The following is a 23,268-nucleotide window of genomic DNA, read 5'->3' on the forward strand; positions in this document are numbered from 1 at the left end:
GATTCTCCTTCCCGGCCCAGGGCACGGGGGGGGGGGAGAGTTGCCCTCGCGAGGGATCCCATCGCGACCAGGAGCCTCAACGTTCAGGCAGGCGCTGCGCTTCGTCTCCCTCCGGCAGCCGCATGCTAAGCAAGGAGGGGAGGCGGGGCGAGAACTCAGACGGGCACAAAAAGGCAAAGCAAAGACTGGTGGGGAGGGAGGGAGGGGGAGAACGTCCTAGAAGTTTGACCAAAGTCTTCTTCCACCTGGGGCTGGTCGCTGCAGGGAACTACATTCCCCCAAAGGCCTTGCGAGCACCCGAGAGGTCGACCCTGGTCCCTGCCCTTTTCCAGGAGTTGTTCAAGTGTGGGGGGGGAGTGAATGATTGAGGCGGGGAAGCGCATTTGGGAGACTTGGAGCGCGGAGGCAGTGCCTCTCTCCTTCCTCCTTCCCCCCGGGAGAATCCGAATCTTGCAAGTCTGCCGGAAAGGCAGGTGGAGGATTTCCAAAAAAGGCGCTTTGGCAAGATCAGGGGAGGGGGAGGGGAGAGACGCTTTGGAGGCCAGCGAAAGAGGAACAGACGGCCGGAGGGAGGGAGAGCGAGAAATACTTATCCGGGCGAGATGGGGGTGTGCGCTGGGCGTTCGCTTTTATTCTCCAGCCCCTTGGAACGCGCACCCCAGTCGGACAGAGCGGGCGGGGGGAAGGGTGCCTCTCCGGGGGTGGTGGCGGCGGTGGCGTTAGCATGGCGGCTCATCGAGGGGCCCCGGGGAACAGAAAGGGCAAGGTGCCGGGCCCTGTACCGGCACCTGGCGCTGCCTCAGAAGCCGCCCCGCGTCTGCCCACATATCCCCACTGGCTTCACCGGCTCCTCCTCCCCGCCCGGGACCACAGCAATTGGGGAAGGGGGGAGCAGAGGATTGGGGGAGGGGGCCGCAAACCCCGCGGGGGGCGGGCCCCACAGGCCCCATGCGAGCTACGGGCCTGGACCATAGCAAGGAGTCTGCTCTTCCACTTTTCATTTGCAGCAGTGAAGAGAAGTGGCCACTATTGCATACAATTCACATTTATGCATTTGGTATTTCGCTAAGCCAACAGAGTTGCATCACTGAGGTTCAGGTTTCTAAGGAGTGGGAGGTGAAAACTGCAACAAATCTCTGTACTTGTTGGCATCTGTGGACTTCAGAATGCAGCATATTGTCCACGTGTCACAAAATCTGTGTACATTCTAAATTTGTCCAATGAGTAGCAATAAAACTGAGCTAAATAATAAATCAACCTCCTGTCTTTCTCCCCTACCCAGTTTTACTGGGCTAAAACCATAATGGCAGCAGAAATCTATAGTGTACTATCTGCCTTGAAATTAGTAATAACTTTGGGGTGGTCCTAGCCATCCTTCATGGAGCCTTTCTCCAACCTAAGGAATCTTCACCAACTTAAATGGCACCTCCTCTAATGGAGGAAGACCCTTGAGTTGGAGGAAGCCTTCAAACTTTGCTCAGTGGAGTGGTAGGACATGGAGAGGATCCACCCTATTAAGTATAGGGTCTTTAAAGGGTCTTTTTGCTAGTGGAGCGTGCAGCTGGCAATGGCCCCTCTCCCTCCTGAAAGATTTAAAGGGCCCTCCAGCTGATCAGCAGGCCACATGCTCCCCAGCAATCATCTGAGCCCCTTTAAATCTCGCAGGAGGGGAGGGAGAGGGGTGTCCTGGGTGGTCGCTCTTGGGTGCTTCCCTCACTGGTGGCAGCCTGGAGGCCTCAAAAGCAGGGGAACCCCCACCCAGACCTGGGCCTGGCAACCCTAGTCTTTCAGTCCACATTTTTCCTTCAAAAACTTTACCTAGTAATATATTGTTGGCTTGTTTATGTCATATTAACAACTATATATTTATTTGAACAGTCCAGTTAATCTTTGTTCTGAAGGTTCTGTAGTGAATCAAAGCCTTTTGAGGTACAGGTTGACCTAAGGATGTCGTAGCTCATAAAATGCACAGCAGGCTTATACAAATGTGCCTCCTAACTCATTGAAGGTGAGGAACAGTACAGTCCTAAACTGCATTACTACCCTTTAAGTCCTTTGATGTGCCATATCTCAAGACTGAGAGATGAGGAGGTGTTGCGCTGTTTGCCTGAACAGACTGGTGAAAGAGATTCTTTCCCTCAGCTAGTCCTGTGACATACACAGAGGACTTGTGGGAGAGAGGAGGTGCTAGTCTGCAACACACTCAGAAGTGATGAGAGAAATGACTGAACAACCCTGAACTTCCCCTGAGAGAAATCATCAGCTTTTCACCTAGCACTGTAGAAGCTGTAAGGGGACTCTTCCCACTTCCCAGACCACTATAAATACAGAGGTTCATTCATGTCATTTCACAGTGTTTGTTCACTCATCGGGGCTGTAAGGTACTTAGGAGCAATAAGAAAGGTTCTTATCACTTCTGAATGTGTCCCAACCCACTGCAAAGTGAACGAGCACGAGCGACCTTGTCTCTTCCCTGAGGAGGGGATCAGTCTCTCATGACCGGCCTGGCACTGAAATGGGACACTGACTGTCTTTACAAATGATTTAAGAGTCGACTCTGCCCCTTTTGTAATTATTCCATAAAATATGGCTTTTTATAGACATTTATGGATTTATGCCTGGCTAGAAATAAGCAGATTCTTATCACCCAAGCCTATCAGTGTCCTCTGATATGACCTATAGCTTCTGAAAGATGGTGGGATATTTTCACGTGGGGGGGGAATATTTCAAGAAACCCATCTTTTTGAAGTTGGAAAATGTCAGGGTTGACAAAGCTAAATAGCCTTATTTGAACTAAAAAGTTCAATGTCCTACCATTATTTAGGAAAATTAACATGAATAGACTTGGAAATGAAATACAAAGTCCTTTGTCCATATTGGATTTTATGTGTCATAAATTTAAAATGATAATTTGCTTGGGCTTTTATATAATGCTATATTTATGGAGCTTCCTTTTTAAATGTTGGCAGTGAAGGAGCCTTGGTTGTTGATAAATACAGATCCCCTTAGTGAGCACGTATCTGCAAAAATCTATATCTTTACCAGTGCCTAATTAATTGAACTTGCTATCAAAGAAAGTATTTTTAGATGTTTGCTGCCATTAATCCCTATAATGGATTTTAAAATACCTCCTTGTGTAGCAAGAACATGAGTAGACGATACATTAACCACTTGTTCTAAATCTAAAGCAGACTCGCAGGCTATGGATAGACAGGATAGCACTGAATTGTGTTCCCTTTCAATGAATAGATTGAAGCCCCTTAGACCCAAAAGTTTGATGAACCAGAACTGGGGGGGGGGGCACAGTGGCTAAACTTAGTGTGTGCAGGTCATCTGTTTGGGGTACCAGCTGCCTAAAATATGCTTCAGTGACCACCCAACCTCCTAAAATAGAGGATGCACAACTTTGGTATCCACTCTCCTGTGGGGTACTGGTTGAATGAAAAAGGCTCATGTGTGGGTGAGAGATTCATACTGTTATATGTGTTCCACTTCTCTGAGCTGTGCTGTGACTCAGTGGCAGAGCATTTGCTTTGCAAGCAGAAGGTCCCAAGCTGAATCTCTGGTTATCTCCATTTAAAAGACTTCTGCTGGAGAGCCTCTGCCAGTCAGAGTAGACCATGGGTCCCAAACAGGGTTCCCATGGGTACCATGGTGCCCATTACACTGTTCCTCATGCCTGCCTAATATTTGTAGAAAGTGGGTGGAGCCAGTTGGGACTTCTGCCCTGCAGAGCTTCTAATTGGCCTCTGGAAATCCAATAGGCTGTGCAGATATTTTTTTTTAAAGGTTGCTGTGGCAGCAAACTGCCATCACAGTGAAAGGATCTTTACTGTGTGAATGCAGATAAGCAGCGTGTATACAATAAAACATCTTTCAACTTCATTTGAAAGGGCATCCTGTTACACAGAGCTTCTGCCTGAAATATTGAAGAGTTAGAGTTATGCGTACCCTCACTCCCTGCCATTTTGTGGCTTTTGTAGCTTTGCTCACCAGCCTGTGTCAGAATTCCAGAGGTGCCTGCATGCTCAAAATGTTGGGGACCCCTGAAGTAGACAATAGTGAGTGTGCTTGATGGGCCAGCAGTCTGATTCAGCATAAGGCAGCTTCATTTGCATGTGCATGAGAAGTTAGAAGGTCTAGAGCTTATCCGGTTGGTTCCCTTAGGAGAAAAGAGTGCTATAAGTTTATGTCACTTTTAGAATACTTGCTTTGTTTACAGATATACAAGTTGAGCTCTGCTGAAGGGAGAGGCTGTGGCTCACTAGTAGAGCATCTGCTTGGCATGCAAGGCCTTAGGTTTAACCCCCAGTATCTCCGGTTAAAAGGATGAGGCAGTACGTGAAGTGAAAGATTTCAGCTCAAGACCTGGAGGGACACTTCCAGTCTAAGTATGAAGGTCTGGTACCCAATAAGAGATCCCCAGAGAGAGAAAGATCCTGCACTGCAGCCTACTCCGGGCAGGATGTCTGTTTCTCTCTGGTTCACCAGCATCAGAACTGCACTTCCTTTTTAGACATGCATACCCCTGCCTGGTCTCTGCAGCTGAAGTGTGTGTGGGCAGTGGAAATTGCATCCACCAAACCCTGAAGGCTCCCTGACTTATTAAGATCATGGGTGGGGGGAGTTTTTCCACAATGGTTAAGAAACATCAGAATTCCCATTGTCACCTAGGATAAACTGAGTTAGACATCAGAGACCAAGCTCCTTATTACAATAGTCACTCCCTGGCAGTGAACCTTTGTTGCATGTTGCATGTCCATATTGTTGTTTTTGTATGTGTTTGTGTATGACGAAGACCAACATTTCAGGGTGATTTTTGCTTTGTATTCTTTAGTTGATGAATATGAAAGGATAGGTGCGTACTCTTCTTGTCAACTCTGGAGGGTGTTTTTAAAGTTCAGTGTGTGGCCCTTTAAAAGTAGTGCCTGGGAATGGATAGGGCACTGTTTCTGCATTTAGGGGACATGCATCAATTTTGTAAAGGTTTGATGAGAAATGCTGCAGTGTTTTACTTGGGTATCGAGGAAGTGAGAATCTTTCCCCCATACATTCATGCAAGCAGATACACTGCGATGCTGGCCAGCAACAGCAGCAAGCTCGCTGCCCTGGATCCCAGTTGGGAGAAAGGGGGAAGAATAGGTGTCCCCCCCACACACTGAATAAGGAAAACAACAGTGCCATCCTAGGCAGAGTAACACACTTCAAAGTCCAATGACTCTGCTTAGGATTGCACTGTTAGCAACTTCTACATATTTGTGTGACTGGTTTGATGATGGTATTCGCTCTGGTTGTGCAACCATAGGAGAAGATTTGTGGGTTTCTGTGTTAGAATAGAGGCTGGGTGTAGGAGGTAGCTTTCTTTCCATGCTTCCTACCCATGCTGTGGGAACAAAGTCTCATCTTCAGCATAATTGCTTTGTATTGTTAAGACTTCAGAAACGAGGGGGCGATAGGCATTGGTTTTGTTTGTATATTTTTCAAACGTGGCGACATTAAATGGCTGGTCTTTTTTGCATCTTAGTGACACGTGCAGGTCTGCAAGCATTCATGGCAGGGTACAATTGGGTGTAATGAGGAATGCTGAAATCTGTTTTAAGTGTCATAGCCTCAAGGGGTGGTACCTTTATCTACCCTAATGGAACTATTTACTGTCATCAGTAGCATGATGGCGCTCACAGTATGCTGTTGCATTGAATGGCATTACAAGGAAGATGCGTAAGTAGGGGTAAGAGAGAGAATGTAATGGGGGTGGTTGAAGGCAGCAATAGAAAGGATGTGGTGGAAGGAAGGAATGGAGTAAGAGAGGGTGGGATGAGAATTAGGTCTAGGGTTGCCAGGTTCCCCCCGGACACCATTGGGAGATGGGGGCGTAGGCAGGGCTATTTTGGGGCAGGAACGCACAGGAATGGAGTTCCGGCTGGCTCCCGAGTTGGCCACGCCCAGCAGGAACTCATTAGCATAATAGGCCACAACCAACAGCAGAAACTCATTAGGATTGGCTACAATTAGGGGTGTGTGGCCTAACATGCAAAAAGCCCTGGGTTTTGACAGCAAACAAGATAAAGAGAATAAGAAGCAAAAGGTAGGTGTGGCTAGATGACCACGCTTCTGGTAACATGGGGGTGTGGCCTAATATGCGAATGAGCTGTGCTGTCAGGGTGTGGCCTGATATACTAATGAGTTCCTGCTGTTGGGTAGGGCCTATTATGCTAATGAGAATAAAAAAATCTAGCAGGAGGGGTTTGATAGGAAGGTGAGAGTGTGGTCAGAGGAATAGTGTTGGTTAGTAGGAGGAGGGATGTGGCTGTGGGGGGATGGGAAGAGGGAGAGCTGCAGAAAAAGGTGGCAGAGCCAGGTGGGAAAAAGAAGTCTTGCAAGTGGAAACCAGCTTGGACAGAGGATTCGGAAGGCATGATGGGGGAAGAACAGGGGAAGGAAATAACCTACTGTTCTCTGAAGTATAAGGGCAGATTGTGATGTTCAGCAGCTTGGTGGTAGTGGACAGTTTGGGGTAAATTGAACCTAGTTGGCAGGTTTGAAAGCCCTTCTTAGAACTTAGGCTTTTGTGTTATGCTATATGCAATGAGGGATTTGGGAGCTGGTAGTGATTGGGCACAGTAAATGGCTCTGCATTTAATTCTGGATAGGAGCTTAATTGCTCTGTTGTATAGCTCAGCAGTTTCTCTGGATATATGGGATTGTCTGTTGATGGTTCTCTTGCACTTCAGATAAAGCATTTCTGAAGCAGCAGCAAACCCTTTGCAGAACAGGTTTGCTGCCACTTCAGAGGTGCTTTATCTGAAGTGTAAGAGAACCATCCACTAAGTATCTAAAAGGAAATCTAAAATCTAAAAGGAAATGACACACATCAATGCCATTGTCATTGGAAATTGTCTGTTGATGGCTCATATGCACCAGTCATCCCTTCTTCCCTGTTTCAGGGCAGTGTCCTAGAGTCATAGGATAAGGCAGAGGTGTTTCATGACTTTCTTGTCAACTCATAGTGAATAAGCCATTACTATGTTTTTATGTCCTTGAAAGCTGAGTAAAGCTCCTTGGCCTAGTTAAGATGGTATACCAGTTTCTTCTCAGGATTCTGCATTATAGTATTTTAAGGTAACGGATATATATTTTGGCAAGAAGTGTTGGCCTAAAGTCATTAGGATGCTATGGCAGGGATTAGTCTTAGACTCCTTTGACCTTGAGGGTTTGTTTGTTTGTTTGTTGTGTTTTAGAAATTAGTCCCCTGATGGTCAATAACGTGCCCTTTAAAATTTGGGAATCTGTGTGGCTGAAACTTTTTTTTTTGCCATCAAGTTGTAGCCAACTTACAGTGAGCCCATAGGGTTTTCTAGGCAAGAGACATTCAGAGGTGGCTTGCCATTGCCTGCCTCTGTGCAGTGACCCAGTACAGCTACAACTATACTGTACACACACACATAAATGGAGGATTATGATCATTCAAAATCTGATAGACTCCTGAGAAACTTAACTTTTCTTTAAAACTTAAACAACCTTTACAGCAGCAGTGATTGTTCAAGTATATAAGATGTGACCTGGTTCAGAATAATGAGGTTGTGAAATTTCTTCTCCTTAGCATAGTTTCTGTTGGTAAAATCACATGTGCTCTAAAGATCACTTCGAAATCTTTCCTTATTTCAATTAATACACATTAGCACCATTTGCAAGTAATATCTTTCCTGGTTCAGATTCATTTGTTAAGTTAATTTGCATTCTGCTTTTTCAAAGAAGTGCAGAGGAACGTAAAAAAATAAAGATCCATACAATACAAATCTTGCTGTATAATAAAATGAAATAAAATCTGACAAGCTATAGCAAACAGAACTAGATCAATTCCTCCTAGATAGATCAGGGATCAGAACAAGAGTAAATGAGCAAGAAGAATAAAAAATAGTGAACTGTGCAAAACATTTAATTTTCACAAATTATAAAACTAGATCTTTGCCTACTTTGAGTGTAGTGTGTCACACAGCTCTTTCTAGATCCTCTGATAATTCTTTAACTATAAATTACTTATACTTCAGATATGTCTATAATCAGTTATTTTAAGGTGGATTTCTTTCTCAAACTCATTTCCCCCCTTTTTATTTATTTAAATCTTTTTATTAGTTTTCAACAAAACAGATTTTAGAAACTTTACATACAAAGTGTCATGCAAGGTTGCAGAAATAATTTTTGTAACAAAAAGAAACTAGTGAAAATGCATGTAGTCTAGCTAACAAATACAGTAAGTGTAGTAACAAGTGTTTGCAATACTTTCCCAGTATTGGTATTAAGATGACAGTGGGCATGTGTTTCTCTTATTCAATCAGAACCAAGTTGCATCTTAACTTGTCCAGACATTGTGAGTACATTGGTGTGAAGTCAGTTATTGGTGTAATATGTTCAGATATATGTGATTGTGCGGCTGTAGATCTGAGGCAAAGAGGTATTCCATGAAGGGTAGCCATTTCTCTGCAAATGTAGACGGCTTAGGATAAAGTTCTGAGTGACACAGATGGTCTGTTATTTTTTCCAAGATCAATTGGTCCCACACTTTATTTAGCCAACATGAGCGAGACGGGGCCTTATCAGCTTTCCATTTGGATGCAATTGCTGTTTTGGCGGCCACAATAAGACTGATGATTAGTTCACGATGAATGGGTGGTGTTTCTTTTGGATTCCATAAATCTAGAAACAGTATTGCTGGGTCAAATGGTGTGTTATAGCCAGTGATTAGTTTAATTTGAGTCAGTACATCTTGCCAGAACTGTTGGATGTGGGCACACTGCCACTAGCAGTGGGCGAAGGAACCGATTTTCCTACATGTTTTCCAGCAGTAGGGCGAGTGTGACAATGTCATCTTGGAGATTCATTCCGACGTAAGATACCAACGCGTAATAATTCTATGAGTCTGCAGTTTTGTTGATATGACAGACAAGGTCAACAGTATGGATTTCCAGATCAGTGACCATTGTTGTGGTGTTATGGATTTGCCGCAGTCCTGTTGCCATTGCAATTGATGTTTCATTGGTAGGTCATCTTTTTGGTGAATCAGGATGCCATATGTTGTGGTAATTAAACCTTTAGATGTTTCATTTTTTGGATCAATGAGTTTTTCAAACAGGGTCAATGGATCTCTCAGTAGGTATGTGAGGCGCAATTGTTGTATCATATGATGTAGTTGTAGGTAAAAGAACCACGGGATAGATTTCTTTAACTTTTGTTCCAGTAGTAATTTAGGGGAGATGCCATCTTTAGATAAAATGTCAATTAGGCATGACATGCTTGCTTGCTTCCATCTTTCCTTCATTCTGGTGTCACATCCAGGGAGGAACCACGATTGGGATTTAAAAGAAGTGAATCTGGAGTATTTCGATAATAGTAATGGCTGACAGGAGTCCCAGTTTTTAAGGATGGTCATCAGGAACATGTTTGAATTCACTCTGTGGGGACGATTGTCTGGTGTGTTCCATATGATATCTTGGATTGTCAGAGGAGATATTAGAGGTGTTAGCAGTTTTACCCAGTCTAAGTTGTCTCCATGACGTATCATCTTAATTATAGGGGTCAACAGTGTTGCCTTGTAATATGCCAACAAGTCAGGGTAGTTTAGACCTCCTTGTGATGTTCGTCTCCTGAGTGTTGTAAATCTTGTCCTTGGATGCTTACCTTGCCAAAGAAGTGAGTTAAATGTCTGTTGCCACTGTTTAAGCATGTTGTTTGATAGTTCAACAAGGATCGAGCGAAATAAGAATAGAAGTTTAGGGAGGACAAATGATCTGATTAGATGTAGCCTGTCTATGTAGGTCAGCTGTATGTTTTCCCATTTGCGGAGTTCCATTTTGATTTCTGCGAATTTTGCTTGGTGGTTTCTGGATTGTAGGTCTTCTAACTTCCTGGGTAAATGGATTCCCAGGTACTGAAGGGAATCTTTGGACCATTGGTAATCATGTTGCTCTTTCAAGGTAAGTTCCAAAGATGATGACAGATTCAGAGGCATTATGAGAGATTTAGATTGGTTAATCTTAAATCCTGAGATTGTGGCAAAAAAATGTAATGTTTGTTGAAGATGGGTCAAAGATGTGTCTTGGTCAGATAAACCAGCATGTCGTCTGTGAATAGACTGAGTTTGAAGGTGTGAGAACCCACTGATATCCCTTGGACATTGCTGTTGTTTCTGATCTCAGTTGCTAGAGGTTCCAGCGCCAGGGCAAAAAAGATTGGTGATAGCGGACATCCTTGTCTGGTGCCTCTATTAAGTGTGATATTCCTGGATGTCAGCCCGTTTATCTTGACTTGGGCAGATGGTGCCTCATAGATTGAAGTGATGGCTCGGAGAAACATAGGACCAAAACCCATGTGGTGTAATAATGCAGTTAGGTAGGATGTTTCTAGGGAGTCTAAAACTTTCTCTATGTCTAGGGATATGAGAATAGATTCCAATTTCAATTTTTCACATGCAGGGATTATATTAGTGTTTTGAAGATGTCCGTTATATCCCTACTGGGTACAAAACCCGTTTGGTCTTCTTGGATGTAATTCGATATAAATGAATTTATTCTTTTGGTCAGGATCGCCATAAAGATTTTATAATCTTGATTCAGAAGCAAGATGGGACAGTAAGATGCTGGGTTTAAGATGTCCTTTCCAGTTTTGGGAATAGCTATTATGGAGGCTGGTGGGATTTGCCCAGTATACAATAAGTTGTTGCAGGCTTCAGCTAGGGGTTTGGCCAATGAGGTGGCAAAACGTTTATAAAACTCCGGAGGGAATCCATCAGGACCCCCTGATTTGTTGTTTTTCAAGTTCTTTATTATCTCCAGAACTTCCCAAGGCTCTATTGGTTTTTCAAGAATTTCTTGGTGTTCTTCTGTAATCTTTTTGATGTGTTGATTCGTTGTCAAATATGTTTGGATAGCATCAGAGGAGGGTTCTGTAGAGGAGTAGAGTGACTGGTAGAAATCAGCAAAGACTTTATTAATTGTTGGAGAGTCTGTGTGTTTTTTTCCTTTCCGATCTTTGACCTACAGCATGTGCCTAGCTAGCCTTTTGTCTTTGACTCGCCAGGATAGAAGGCGCAACGTTTTAGACAAGTTTATCCAGTATTTTTGTTTTACATACCAGAGGTTTTTCTGTATCTGCGTACTGTCCATGAGTTCCAATGTTTTACACTCGGATATGAGCTTCCTATACACTCTATTACTCCCTGTTGCTTTGTGTTTGACCTCCAGAAGTCTGATTTTGTTGTGAATTTCCTCTCTTAAAGCTATTTTTCCCCTCATTCTTGAGTTCAAAGAGATGCAGTGTCCCCTGATTACTACCTTTAAGGTGTCCCAAATTATGGAGGATGTTGTTTCCTCTGTGCAGTTTTCTTTTAAGTATTGACCGATTTGTTGGTCTATTGTCTCCATGGAATTTCCCCCCTTTTTAAAGGCTGATAGTTTTGCTATGTTTTTATTGCTAAGTAATGTTGACTTTAGGAGTTAGTGTTTTGAATATATAGTTGATTATTGTTTTACTGTGTTGTAAAATGCCTCAGTTACAAGCTTGTAGAGCCATGAGTTATAAATGTTTTAAATAAATAAAATATATTTCAGTTCTGGTGACTAAAGATAATGGTGAAATTAATGGCAGTTGTCATAGTCCTATTACATGTTTATGTTTTCTCCCCCTTCAGTCCAATCCAGTAACTGATATGGTACAAAGAACTTATATTCTCTCAGGGTGAGGAAGGAGTTGTGCAATGATTGTTTTATTTAGATCCGTCTATTCTTTTTTGTTTTAAAGACTCCATTCATCTTGGGTTTGTTTTAAAAAAATCATTTTAATTACATTTTTTTCCATTTCCCAGTAGTTATTCATTTTCATTTTGTAATTGCTTTTCATTTCCCATGGATTTACAAGGGAGGCCCAGCCAGTCTTGCTCCTGTAACTCTGGCATTTCACATCTAAAAAGCATGATAATTTCAGGCAGGGGTCATTTTGTAGAAAAAGAGCTGCAGGAGCTCATTAGCATAATGTATGCTAATGAGCTACTAGGCTATTAGCATAATAGCTCATTAGCATATGCCACACACCCTGACATCACCGGAAGTGATGTCAGAAGGGGAAGCAAAAAGGGGGGGAAGGCATCTTCAGAAGCCTCCTTTCCCCTTCCCCAGCTGACCTGTGTGTGTGGGGGGAGCAAAGAGAGAAGGGGTTTAAAGTTTAAACCCCTTCTCACTAGAGTTGGGCCGCAGAAGGAGGAAAGAGGGAAGGAGAGAGAGAGTAGAGAGAAGAAAAGAAGGAAGGAAAGAGGGGATAAAAAGAGAAAAGGAAAGAGGGAAAGAAGGAAGGAAAGAAGAAGGGAAAGAAAGAAAGAGAAGGGAAGAAAGGAGGGGAAAAGGAAAAGGAGAGAAGGGAAGAAGGAAGGAAATAGGAAAAGGAGAGAACGAAAGGAGGAAAGAAAGAGGGCAAAGAGATGGGGAGAGGGAGGGAGGATCTCCCCATCAAGCCCCCACCATCCCCACCCCTACGGATCCCTCATGTGGATCCCTAACTTACCATGATCAAGGCCTTCCCCAGGCCGCAGCGCTCTGGCATGGGCCTTGGAAGGCCAGCGACAGGCCTCCTCAGGGCTGCAGCACTCTAGTGCGGGCCCTGGGAGGCCGCAGTGGGCTTCCTCAGGCCTCCCCTGGGCCGCAGCGCTCCAGCACAGGCCCTGGGAAGCCAGCGACGGGCCTCTTCAGGCCTCCCCTGGGCCGCAGCACTTCAGCGCGGGGAGCTGGGGGCAGGGCTTGATGCCACTGCCATTTGTTCCAGCTCCTGGGCTGCCGGAGCAGTGCTCTGGTGCGCTCCAGCCCCAAATGACCCCTGATTTCAGGCTTTCTCTCTACTCCCTGGTGGTATGAGATCTGCCAGATTTTTAGAAGCTCGTTTTTAGAAATAGCTGTTAAAGTGTACATCCTATAGGCTTCCCATTAATTTCAACCAGAGAGCCTACAAGTCTTCTCCTGTTTGCTGTAAATTGGAACTTTGAAGAGTGTCAGTTACATTGTTCCCACAAAAATGAAATTATTGCCATGTTTCATTAGATTCTCATTTACTTTTTCCTTTCAGTTTCGGCCTGGAGTAAGACTGTTGTTGTCATGGGCACTATTCTGCTGTTCTCCCCAACCCATAGATTAGTTTGCTGACAGCAGATAATTTATTGTTAAGTGACCTAGGCTGAAATATTGAGTGGTTTCTATTGCTGTATTTAACATTGCAAAGCATTTTGAATCCGCAGTGCATGTCGAAAAACAGGGTGAAAGCATCCCAAAATAAATGAACATGTCCATTGTAAAAGCTAATTCAATGAATGGGGTTTACTCATTCCAATTTCCATTTGTTTTTAAAACAAATACTTACCCCTAGTACTGTGTATTTTATCACCAAGTCAAATTATACCGATTAATTGCATTGACTTGCTGTAAAGATCTCGGGATGTTGTTTTTACTGATAGCAAGAACTGAGGGTAAACGTAATGCTGCTGCCATGGAGATTCCACAGTAACAGAATCTTAATCAAATCCTGAAATTCTATGAGTTCCAAATATTTCTCTGAAAATTCTTTCAGTCCTCTCGAAATCTGCAAATGGCAAATCTCAGGGAATGTTCAGTTTGTACAGTAAGGATCACTCTATATTCTTGTGAAATCTGTAGTCTCACAGTATTTTAAAATATCCATACATATGTGCAACCCTAATTTAGTTTGTTTATCACTGAAAATTCCAGGGATAGAGATGGCTACTAGAGAACTGGGATAAAGGGATACTTGTGTATACCATGAAGGTTGGAGGCTCTCCTTAAGTTAGAGAGGGAAAGTTACTGTTCCATTTTTCTGATGTCAAAACCGGACAAGAGTATTATATTTTGTATTGATTTTAGCAACACTGCTACTATGTCAAAATGTGATGCCTAACCAGTGCCCCTTACTGACAGTTTATTGGAGAAAATGGAAGGCCAAATTTATAGCATTCTTATGTCTAACAAATTCTAGCAAAACCCATTTCCCATAAACTCTAAGACAGAATTTTGTTACTCCTTTGGAAGCAGAACTCTTTTCAAGGCACAGAGAATAAAAGGGCTTTAGCAAACCACTCACCTGTAGCTGCTGACCACTTCATATGTTTTTAATGACTGAAATCATACTTTCTAAAATACTGTTTCTGGGAAACATTTAGAAACTTCATTATATTGATTCTTTTGTTGTTGCTGTTGTTGTTGTTTAAAGAAAATATGAGGAAGTACCAAAAAAAAGAGGCTTGGATTTCATTGAATATTTCCATTGATGAAATAATCTTTGGTCAGCATAGCAGACTCTCCTCTCCTCCCCCTTCTACTACAACCCCAAATTCCCCCTGAAATGCTGCTCCTGTTGGAACTTGTGGGAATTGGGGAATGTACTCCTCATCTCAGCTAATACCTTACTTTGTAGTAGAGGATGTGTTTCTGTATGGTTGACTGCAACCCAACAGCATGCTTGGAAAGTAAGTAATAAAGAGAGGCAATGGGGATGGGAGTAGGGTAGGAGTGGTAAATGGCTGTGAAGCCAGAGAAATGAAATGAGATAGAGCCATGCCTTCAGCCCAGCTGACCACCATGCTGGCCATGAAATGCATTAGGGCCAGGGCTCTAGTCAGGGGGGAGCTCTCAGGTACGGAGCTCCGGAAGAGAACCTCTAGGGGGCGGGGCGGTCACGTGGTGAAGCCCCGCCCCCTTCTTTACCCCGCCCTCTGCTTCGATCCTCATTCCGATTGGGAATGAGGATGAAGCAGGAGGGTAAGTAGCCGGGCCTTCTGACACACTTCCGGTGATGTCAGGGGGTGTGGCCTTCTGTCACTTCCGGTGATGTCAGGGGGTGTGGCATATGCAAATAAGTTATGCTAATGAGTTATGCTAATGAGCTCCAGCAGCTCTTTTTCTACAACAAGACCCCTGAATAGGCCTGTCATGCTCTTGTGTATATCAGTCCACATACATGCACAGGCAGAACTGCATTCCATGCTTCAAGTATCTCATGCTGTGATCGAGAAATTAGAAGGCAAAATGGAGCTATGGAGATGGAAGCAAGCTTGATTCGTAATTGGCTAGAGTTGCAAGATGATGTGCTGTGCTCTAGCCCTCTCCAATAATGTTCCCACTGTAGCATACCCCTTTAACAAGAGGTTATTTACCATGTGGTAAGTTACCTGCTTTTGGTGCACTATTTGCCTATTCTGCCAAGGAGAAGAAGAACTTTAGTAAATGTAAGATACAACTGTATCAAACCCTGAGGACATAGTGGTAGCAAAGGCCCCATATCTAAACAAAATCTAATCAGCATTATGAACATCAGATTATGAATACTAAATTATATCTGTAATACCACATAGGAACAACTAGCCAGATCAAGGAATATTTTTTTTAAAAAAAATAAAACTTAATGGGCTGAATCTTACCAAAATCAGTTTACTGCTAGTTAATTAATGAAATTTCTCAGCAGAATAGAAAGCCCTCCAAACACTTTACTCTGGGTTTTGATTTGATTTTGCCTTCTAGAAAGGTAGTTCCCAGATGGTTAGTAAGGGATCAAATGACATTTGAGGATCTTATCCACAGATTGTAACAGTCAATTATATTGATGAAGTCAATAATCACTGCTGAAGTCTCAAGGCAGTCCTACTCGTGTGATTATAAATTAGTGCTTGTTTAATGTGTGCCTCAGCTAATACATGAGAGCATGGTAGCTTCAGCTTCAAGGCCTGAATTAATCCCTTAATTTAAATTCAGCTTTTAGATAGGCACCAAATCATTCACCCCCACTGAAGGTACTGATGCAGTAAAATTATACATTATGTTCCAGTAAAATTATTCCAAGTAATGCTAGAAATAACTTTATTATATATTTTTTCAGATGAGTGCAAGCGAGTGCTCCCTGCCCCTTGCTTAAGTTACATTACCATGAAATATGTAATGGTATAATGAAACGTTACCAAGTAGACTGGAAGTTTTCCCATATCCCTCTCCTGAGCACTCTGTGTTCCATGCACTAAGTGGTAGGATACACTCCACTGAGATTTTATACTTGAGGCTTTAATATGCTTCTCCACCTTAATACCCATACTTAAAAACTCACTGCAGTGAAAAATATATTGAACAAATGGATATACAGTCTTTGTCTATTTATTACTTTTGTATGCTTTTCCACCAAGGCAGTTAAGACAGTATACAGTTTTAAGGTTACAAAGGATGAATTTTCTCAGGCCATTGATCGTCAATGCCAAGAAGTAACACATCCCCAAATGGCCAAGAGACAGCCCCCCTTGCAAAAAGACTGAAATACTGAAATGAAACTTACTAAATTTATTTCTGCTGTAAAAACTTTAGTTAGTATGAGCTCTACCTCATACTTGTTTATAATTGTTGGGTGGGGGAAAGAGAAGAAATATGCACAATTAGGGTTGTCAGGTCACCTCTGGTCATCAGCAGAGGGGGGCAGCACAATATATTTGGGGAAATCTTTAGCATGGTTCCTCCCTAATATGAACTTCTTGTCTCTTACATTCCCTTCAAGACACATAGATCTTTAAGCAGCCCCTAGAAGGAGAGAAAGTCTGATCTTGGGTCTCTTCAAGAGTTGGTGTTTGAGCTCTTGGGCCTGTGCATTTTACACTGTTTTCATTTTTGATAATTAGAAGGTAAAGGTCTATACACATTATGGTGGACGTCTTATTCTAAAAGAACAACTAACATATTGTATAAGGACTCGGCATAAAACTGAATCTATAAATTAAATTAATTTACATATTGTTGTATACTAAATAATTTTAAAATTGTGTGAACAAATGAAGATATTTTGAGAGGAGAGATGTATTGGTGTACAGTACAACAGTCAGTTTTTCCTTGGGAGGAAAGCGATGGTGAACCTAAACAGCATGATAAAAAGTAGAGACATCACCCTGCCAACAAAAGTCCGCATGGTCAAAGCAATGGTATTCCCAGTAGTCATGTATGGCTGCGAGAGCTGGACTATAAGGAAGCCAGGGCTCTTTTTGTAGAAAAAGCCCAGCAGGAACTCATTAGCATAATAGGCCACACCCAACAACAGGAACTCATTAGCATATTGGGCCACACCCCTGACAGCACAGGTCATTAGCACATTAGACTGCACCCCCATGTCATCAGAAGTGTGGTTATCCAGCCACACCCACTTTTTGCTTGTTATTCTGTTTACCTTGTTTGTTGTCTAAACCCTGGGCTTTTTTGTAGCAGGAACTCATTTGCATGTTAGGCCACACAACCCTAATGTAGCCAATCCTAATGAGTTCCTGCTGTTTGGTATGGCCTATTATGCTAATGAGTTTCTGCTGTTGGGTGTGGCCTATTGTGCTAATGAGTTCCTGCTGGGCGTGGCCAACTCGGGAGCCAGCCGGAACTCCGTTCCTGTGCGTTCCTTCCCAAAAATAGCCCTGAGGAAGGCCGAGCGCCAAAGAATAGATTCTTCTGAACTATGGTGCTGGAGAAGACTCTTGAGAGTCCCTTGGACTGCAAGAAGATCAAATAAGTCAATCCTAAAAGATCAACCCTGACTGTTCCCTGGAAGGCCAGATAATGAAACTGAAGCTCAAATACTTTGGCCACCAAATGAGAAGGGAGCACTCACTGGAGAAGACCCTGATGCTGGGAAAGATTGAAGGTCAAAGAAGACCGCGACAGCAAAGGATGAGATAGTTAGACAGTGTCATAGATGCAACGAACATGAAATTGAGCCAACTACAGAGGACGGCGGAAGACAGGAGGGCCTGGCGTGATCTTGTCCATGGGGTCACGAAGAGTCGGACTCGACTGTGCAACTGAACAACAACAACAGTTAGATTTGGGTTCAGTAACACCTTAGAGACTGTGGCAGAATGTGCCTGCTCTGGCCTGCAGAACTTGTTCTGCCCTGCTCTCCTAGGGGTTCCCAACTCTCCGGGGGGCTTTTCCTTCTCTCTAGGGTAATGCACCACCACCACCTGATCCATTTAGGGATTCTCCACTGGGAGGATCAGGACCTCCAACTTCCTTTCTAATCTCTGAGGCCTTACCTCTGTGTCTCCTGCTGTGCAACGCCTGGCTACCATGAGGACAATTTAATGCCTTGGGCACCCTTGGAGGAATAGCCGCTTGCCAACCCCCCCAGAGCCCTTTCCTAAAATACCATGTCTGAAATAGTGGAGGTCTGTGTGGTACAGAGGACTGCTCCCCACATTCAAAAGTTTAAAATATCTATTAAAAAGAAAATGTTTACAAGCATACTTTTAGCACAGCACCAGATCTGAGCAAGAAAAACAAACTCTGACCCTCTCTCTCTCTATACATGCCCTAGCTGATGGTAAAATAGGACAGGGTCTTTAGCTTAGTTCTAGTTCTCTACAGAGTTCCAATTACCTCTCAGCTTGGTCCCAGGTGAGCACATGGTCAATATGGCTACCCCAGGAGTTAAGAGTTCTGTGTCCTTTCACGGCCTCAGCATCCCAAAGAAAGAAAGTGATTTCCTGTTGCAAGAAGATTTTATCCTCTCTGTTCCAGAGGTCATTTCGGGGGGGAACGCGTTCCCCCGGGTGAGGTGCAGGGTGGCGGGGCACATGACGGAGCCCCGCCCCCTGCTTCCGGCCGCCCTGCTTCCAGCCCTCATTCAGCCAGGAGGAGGCAGGAGAAGAGGGAGGTTAAGTTGCTTCCTCCCCGCCTCTCCCCACCCCTGCCTGCCTGGGGCCAGGGAGGGCCTTGGCGGGGCTTCCTCGCACTCCCGCTGGCCTTGCAGGTCCACCGCTGGGCCCCTGATGTCAGGGGGTGTGGTATATGCTAATGAGTTATGCTAATGAGTTCCCCTAGCTCTTTTTCTACGAAATGACCCCTGGAACTGGCCCATCTCATTGTCTCTCCTGCTAGATCTGTTAGTGTTTCTTAAGAGATGCGCCTGGAAGGCCATGGGCTAATTTCCTCCACCCCCTCCTGCTTGTTCTTAGCTCAGAGGGGAAAAAATGATTAAAACACACAGTGAAGGCCTGGTCCCTTGCCAACCTCCCAGGGGACAAGGCATTTCTCCACAGAGACCAACAAGATTTGGGAGGCATGAGTTTTTGAGAGTCAAAGCTCCCTTAGATACAGATGCATCATTGTTGACTACCTTGTCATCTGCGCAGTGACTTAGCAGGCTTTGAACCTTAGTTTCTTTATTGGTATTCATCTGTCATGCACAACAAAAGTGCACAGAGGTGTTTTTTTTAATTCTGAATGGTAATGGGGAGGCGTCGAAAAGAAAAAACTAGAAGTCCAGCTGAGTGATACACATAAGCCCTTGCAAATGCATAAAGAAACTCACTGGATCACGATCTAATTTTGTCAAGTGCTATAATTTTCATGGAAGGCACAAGCAGTTACAATTTATGTTTATCCTCTACCTGGTTTCCTTGGCAGAAACAATCACACCATCATTTTAGAGGTATTGAATTCTGTATAGCAATGTTATTCTTAACTTTCTGAGAAAATCATATACAAATTGTAGGTATTTGTGCTCTTCCATTAGAAAAACTCAAGAACAATGGTACTTGTAAGACTTTTTAAGTTTGTATCCTACCATTTTGTTTTATTGGCACTCATGCATCCCTCCAGTGCAAAGATCATTCCACAACCATGGGGCCCTCTTTCATCAATTCAAGAGCATCTTAGCTCAGCAGAAGTGTCCTTCCACCAGAAAAAAACCACTGATGCTGACAGAGCAAAATAGAATCCAACACTTTGGTAGGACTACCCAAAACATCACAGATCAGTAAGCAAGTTTTCTCTTTCTCTTCATTAGACTGAATGTTACGCAACATGTTTAAAAAAGAACATTATTTGGTTGGCCATAATGGCAAAGGTCCTCTGTGCTTTGCAGACGGTGCAAAAAAGTGTGTTGTAGAATTAAGGTAGACCATGGTAAGTGGGGGGGGGGGGAACCCACTCCCCAGGTTGTACCACGCTACTGGAACACAGATTCACTGGCAACTCTCTCTTTGGATATATAACCGTAAGAAGCAGGGGATCCTCAAGAACTTACAGGAGCATTTAATTTTCCCCTTCCCTGCTATTTCCTCTTTCCTTTGCCTGAAAGCCCTCATACCTTCTCTCCTTTTCCTGCTTCCTTCTCTCCTTCTCATCCACCAGCCAAACTACTGTTACCTCTCTCCCCATCTTCAGCTTTCCCTCCTTCCTTTCCCCTGGCAGCCTCTACCAGAGAAAACTGTGGCTCAGTTGCATGGTGTTGGGTGTCATTATGTGGTGCCAGCCATCAGGCTGGGCCTAGTTATGCAGTGGTGAACCTGCAAGGAGTTGTATGGGCACCTGATTTCCCCCAGCATCCCTTTACCCACATAGGGCTGCCAAGTCTCATTGAATCGTGGCGGGGGATCGTCATTCTTCACAGGAGCTCTGCCGCGGGGGACGGCAACAGGCGTTGCACCTCCGTCGCCAGGATGTGATGCTACGCGTCGCTCTGGCAACGGGACTCCAAACAGCCTCAGAGATAGGGTTGCCAAATGGGGCCGGGGGGCGGGGAATCCCCCGCTTTGACGGCCCGATTTTTGATGCGACAAAAATCGGGCCCAGGGGAAACCCCACCCCCACGTGCGCGTCACCCGGATGTGACGTCGCACACTGGGGGCGGGCCACAGCCATTTGAGGGGGAAACTCTATGTTTTCCCCTCAAATGGCTCCGCCCCCAGCGTGCGACGTCACATCCGGGTGACGCGCGCGCACACCTCGGACGCCAGCTGGGAGCCCCCCCGCTCCCAGCCGAAAACAATTTGGCAACCCTACTCAGAGATATCTGCTTAACCTCAGCCAGGGTCAGGGCTTTTTTGGCTCTGGCTCCAGCCTGGCAGAACTCTCTCCCAAGTGAGATCAAGGCCCTGTGGGGCTTATTACAGTTCCACAGGGCCTGCAAAACAGAGTTGTTCCACCAGGCTTTTGGTTGAGGTGGCAGGTTCCAGTAACATCAGCCTCCCCTGCCCCACCCCTTCCTCTTTGTTCCATCTTATTAATGGTGCTCTGCGCCTGTTCCCCAAAACTTGATTCATCTGGACATACAAGTAGCATCCATTGGGAGCTTTTGTAAATCTGTTTTTCCATCTTGTGGTTATGTTGTTGGGGTGTTAATTAGATTATTGTTTAACTGTTTTTAATATGTTTTTACCCTGCTGAATTTTGTTGTGAGCCACTGTGAGCCCGCTCACAGGGGAGGGCAGGATAGAAATATATCCAGTCTCTGGATATAAATATTCACAGATTCAGCCATGTTGAGAATTGATTTACTACCATTACCCCAAGGTTAATTATCACACACGGATTCCTTGCATTACAGAACTGGGAGTAAAGAAAAAACAAACCTCTGTATAGTGGCCAAGACAAAGATTAATTTTAGGAGATATACACTGGATTGCAAAATTGGGTAGTGTTACCTAGTGCTCAGACATTATGTAGCCTCTATAAGGAAAACTAAATTGTCAGTTAGCAGAAAGTCATATTTTCCCAATTATAGAATCCCTTTCTTGAATGGATAAACTTGGCACTTTTCCATACAGACCAAAATTGTGATTGTCCATTAGAAAATTTCAAAACAATTATATGTGGATCAACTACAATGTCTCAGTTTAGCAGGAAAAAATACCTCAGATTAATGGTAAGACTTTAGAGTTCCCCAGAATTCTTCAGATGGATGGAAGGCTTTACCGTTGTGCCCAACAGTACCTTTTAATGCATTCAGACATCATGCCAAGCCAACATGAATCCTGAATGTTCACAAATGTGGATTGCTTCTGTGCTCACATGTGCACATTTGGTTCCTCATGCTGTTCTCCACTGTATATGGAACACAGTGAAAGAAAATTTGTTTAAAACTAATTCCAGTTATCTGTGGCATGAGGTGCATGATATAACTGGAGTTAGTCATCACCCAGCCATGCCTCCTACCCCCACCCAAGCCAAGATTCTGAGCCTGGATTAAACCCTGGTTTAGAAATCTGGACTGTGGGAGTAAAACTATCTCTAGGTAAGCTGCACCCCACATTTGTACATCACAGAAAAATTGACTAGGTTTTAAATTAGGATTCTATCACTGCACTCCACATAAAAGGGGGGCAGGGGGTGAACATGGGGCACACAGAAGCCTGGCAACAAACAGGGTTCAGATTAATATCAGCCTGATGTGATGCCTCCACTCTCTTCCTTGTTTCTTTTTGGTTTTGTTTAACATCTAGTACAGTAAAGACCTCTCTGGGGAAGTGGAAAGCTTAATTACTAGTTGGGACATGTTTATTGTCCCCATTAAAAATGACTGCACTATCAGGGAAATGGTGTGTTTTCTAGTAAATAATATTGACATTAAGACAGGAACTTGATAAAGCAATAATTTAAAGATTCATAGAATTCAAACATTCTTGCTTTTGCTGAAAAATTAGTTCAAAAGAAATCATGGCAACTTTAGAAATAAAAGTTGAGCATTCCTTGAGCATTAAGGTATCGAAATAAAATTGGCATGGCCATTTTAAAGCATAATTTTGTGTTTGAAGTTCAAACACCAGGTCAACAGTGTGTGTGTGTATATATATATATATATGTGTATATATATTAATATAAATTTATTACCGTAAAATATTTATTACCATAAAATGAATTTATATATATATATATATATATGGAAAAGAATGGTAATATGCAAACTGTAGGTTGAAGTTACATGTAAGGAAGCACTTTGTTATATAAATAAGCCTCTGGGGTTCTCAAACTTGTGGGCTGTCTCTTTCCATCCTCCCCTTTTACCAAAGCGGCTCATCACCTTGTGTGCCTTTACTCAGTAAAACACATCAAGTGAGATTCCATTCAGCAAGATAGATCTTTATTCCGGAATGAAGGGAGAACCTTAGCCCAAAATAGAAAATTTAGGCAGAGGGGTTAAGAAATCACAATATGTTACATAATTTATACCTTCTGATGTCTATGTCCAATCTCCTCCTAATTATGACATTAAGACCTTCCCTATGACATTGACCAAGCATGCTCAGTTGAGTTTTCTTTGTTTAGGTTATGGAGCATGTGATTCTGTAATCTATTTGTCCAGGATTTTTGGACATGCACAGAAAGGTTAGCACATACAATCCAAGTCGTCATTTACTAAATACAGCTTCTGATAAATGTTGCAAACTCGTGTTCTCAGACATTTTCAGACATTCATTTGAAACAT

This window comes from Gekko japonicus, unplaced genomic scaffold, assembly GCF_001447785.1.
Source record: "Gekko japonicus isolate JY-2015 unplaced genomic scaffold, Gekko_japonicus_V1.1 scaffold35, whole genome shotgun sequence".
In the NCBI taxonomy this organism is placed as follows: Eukaryota; Metazoa; Chordata; class Lepidosauria; order Squamata; family Gekkonidae; genus Gekko; species Gekko japonicus.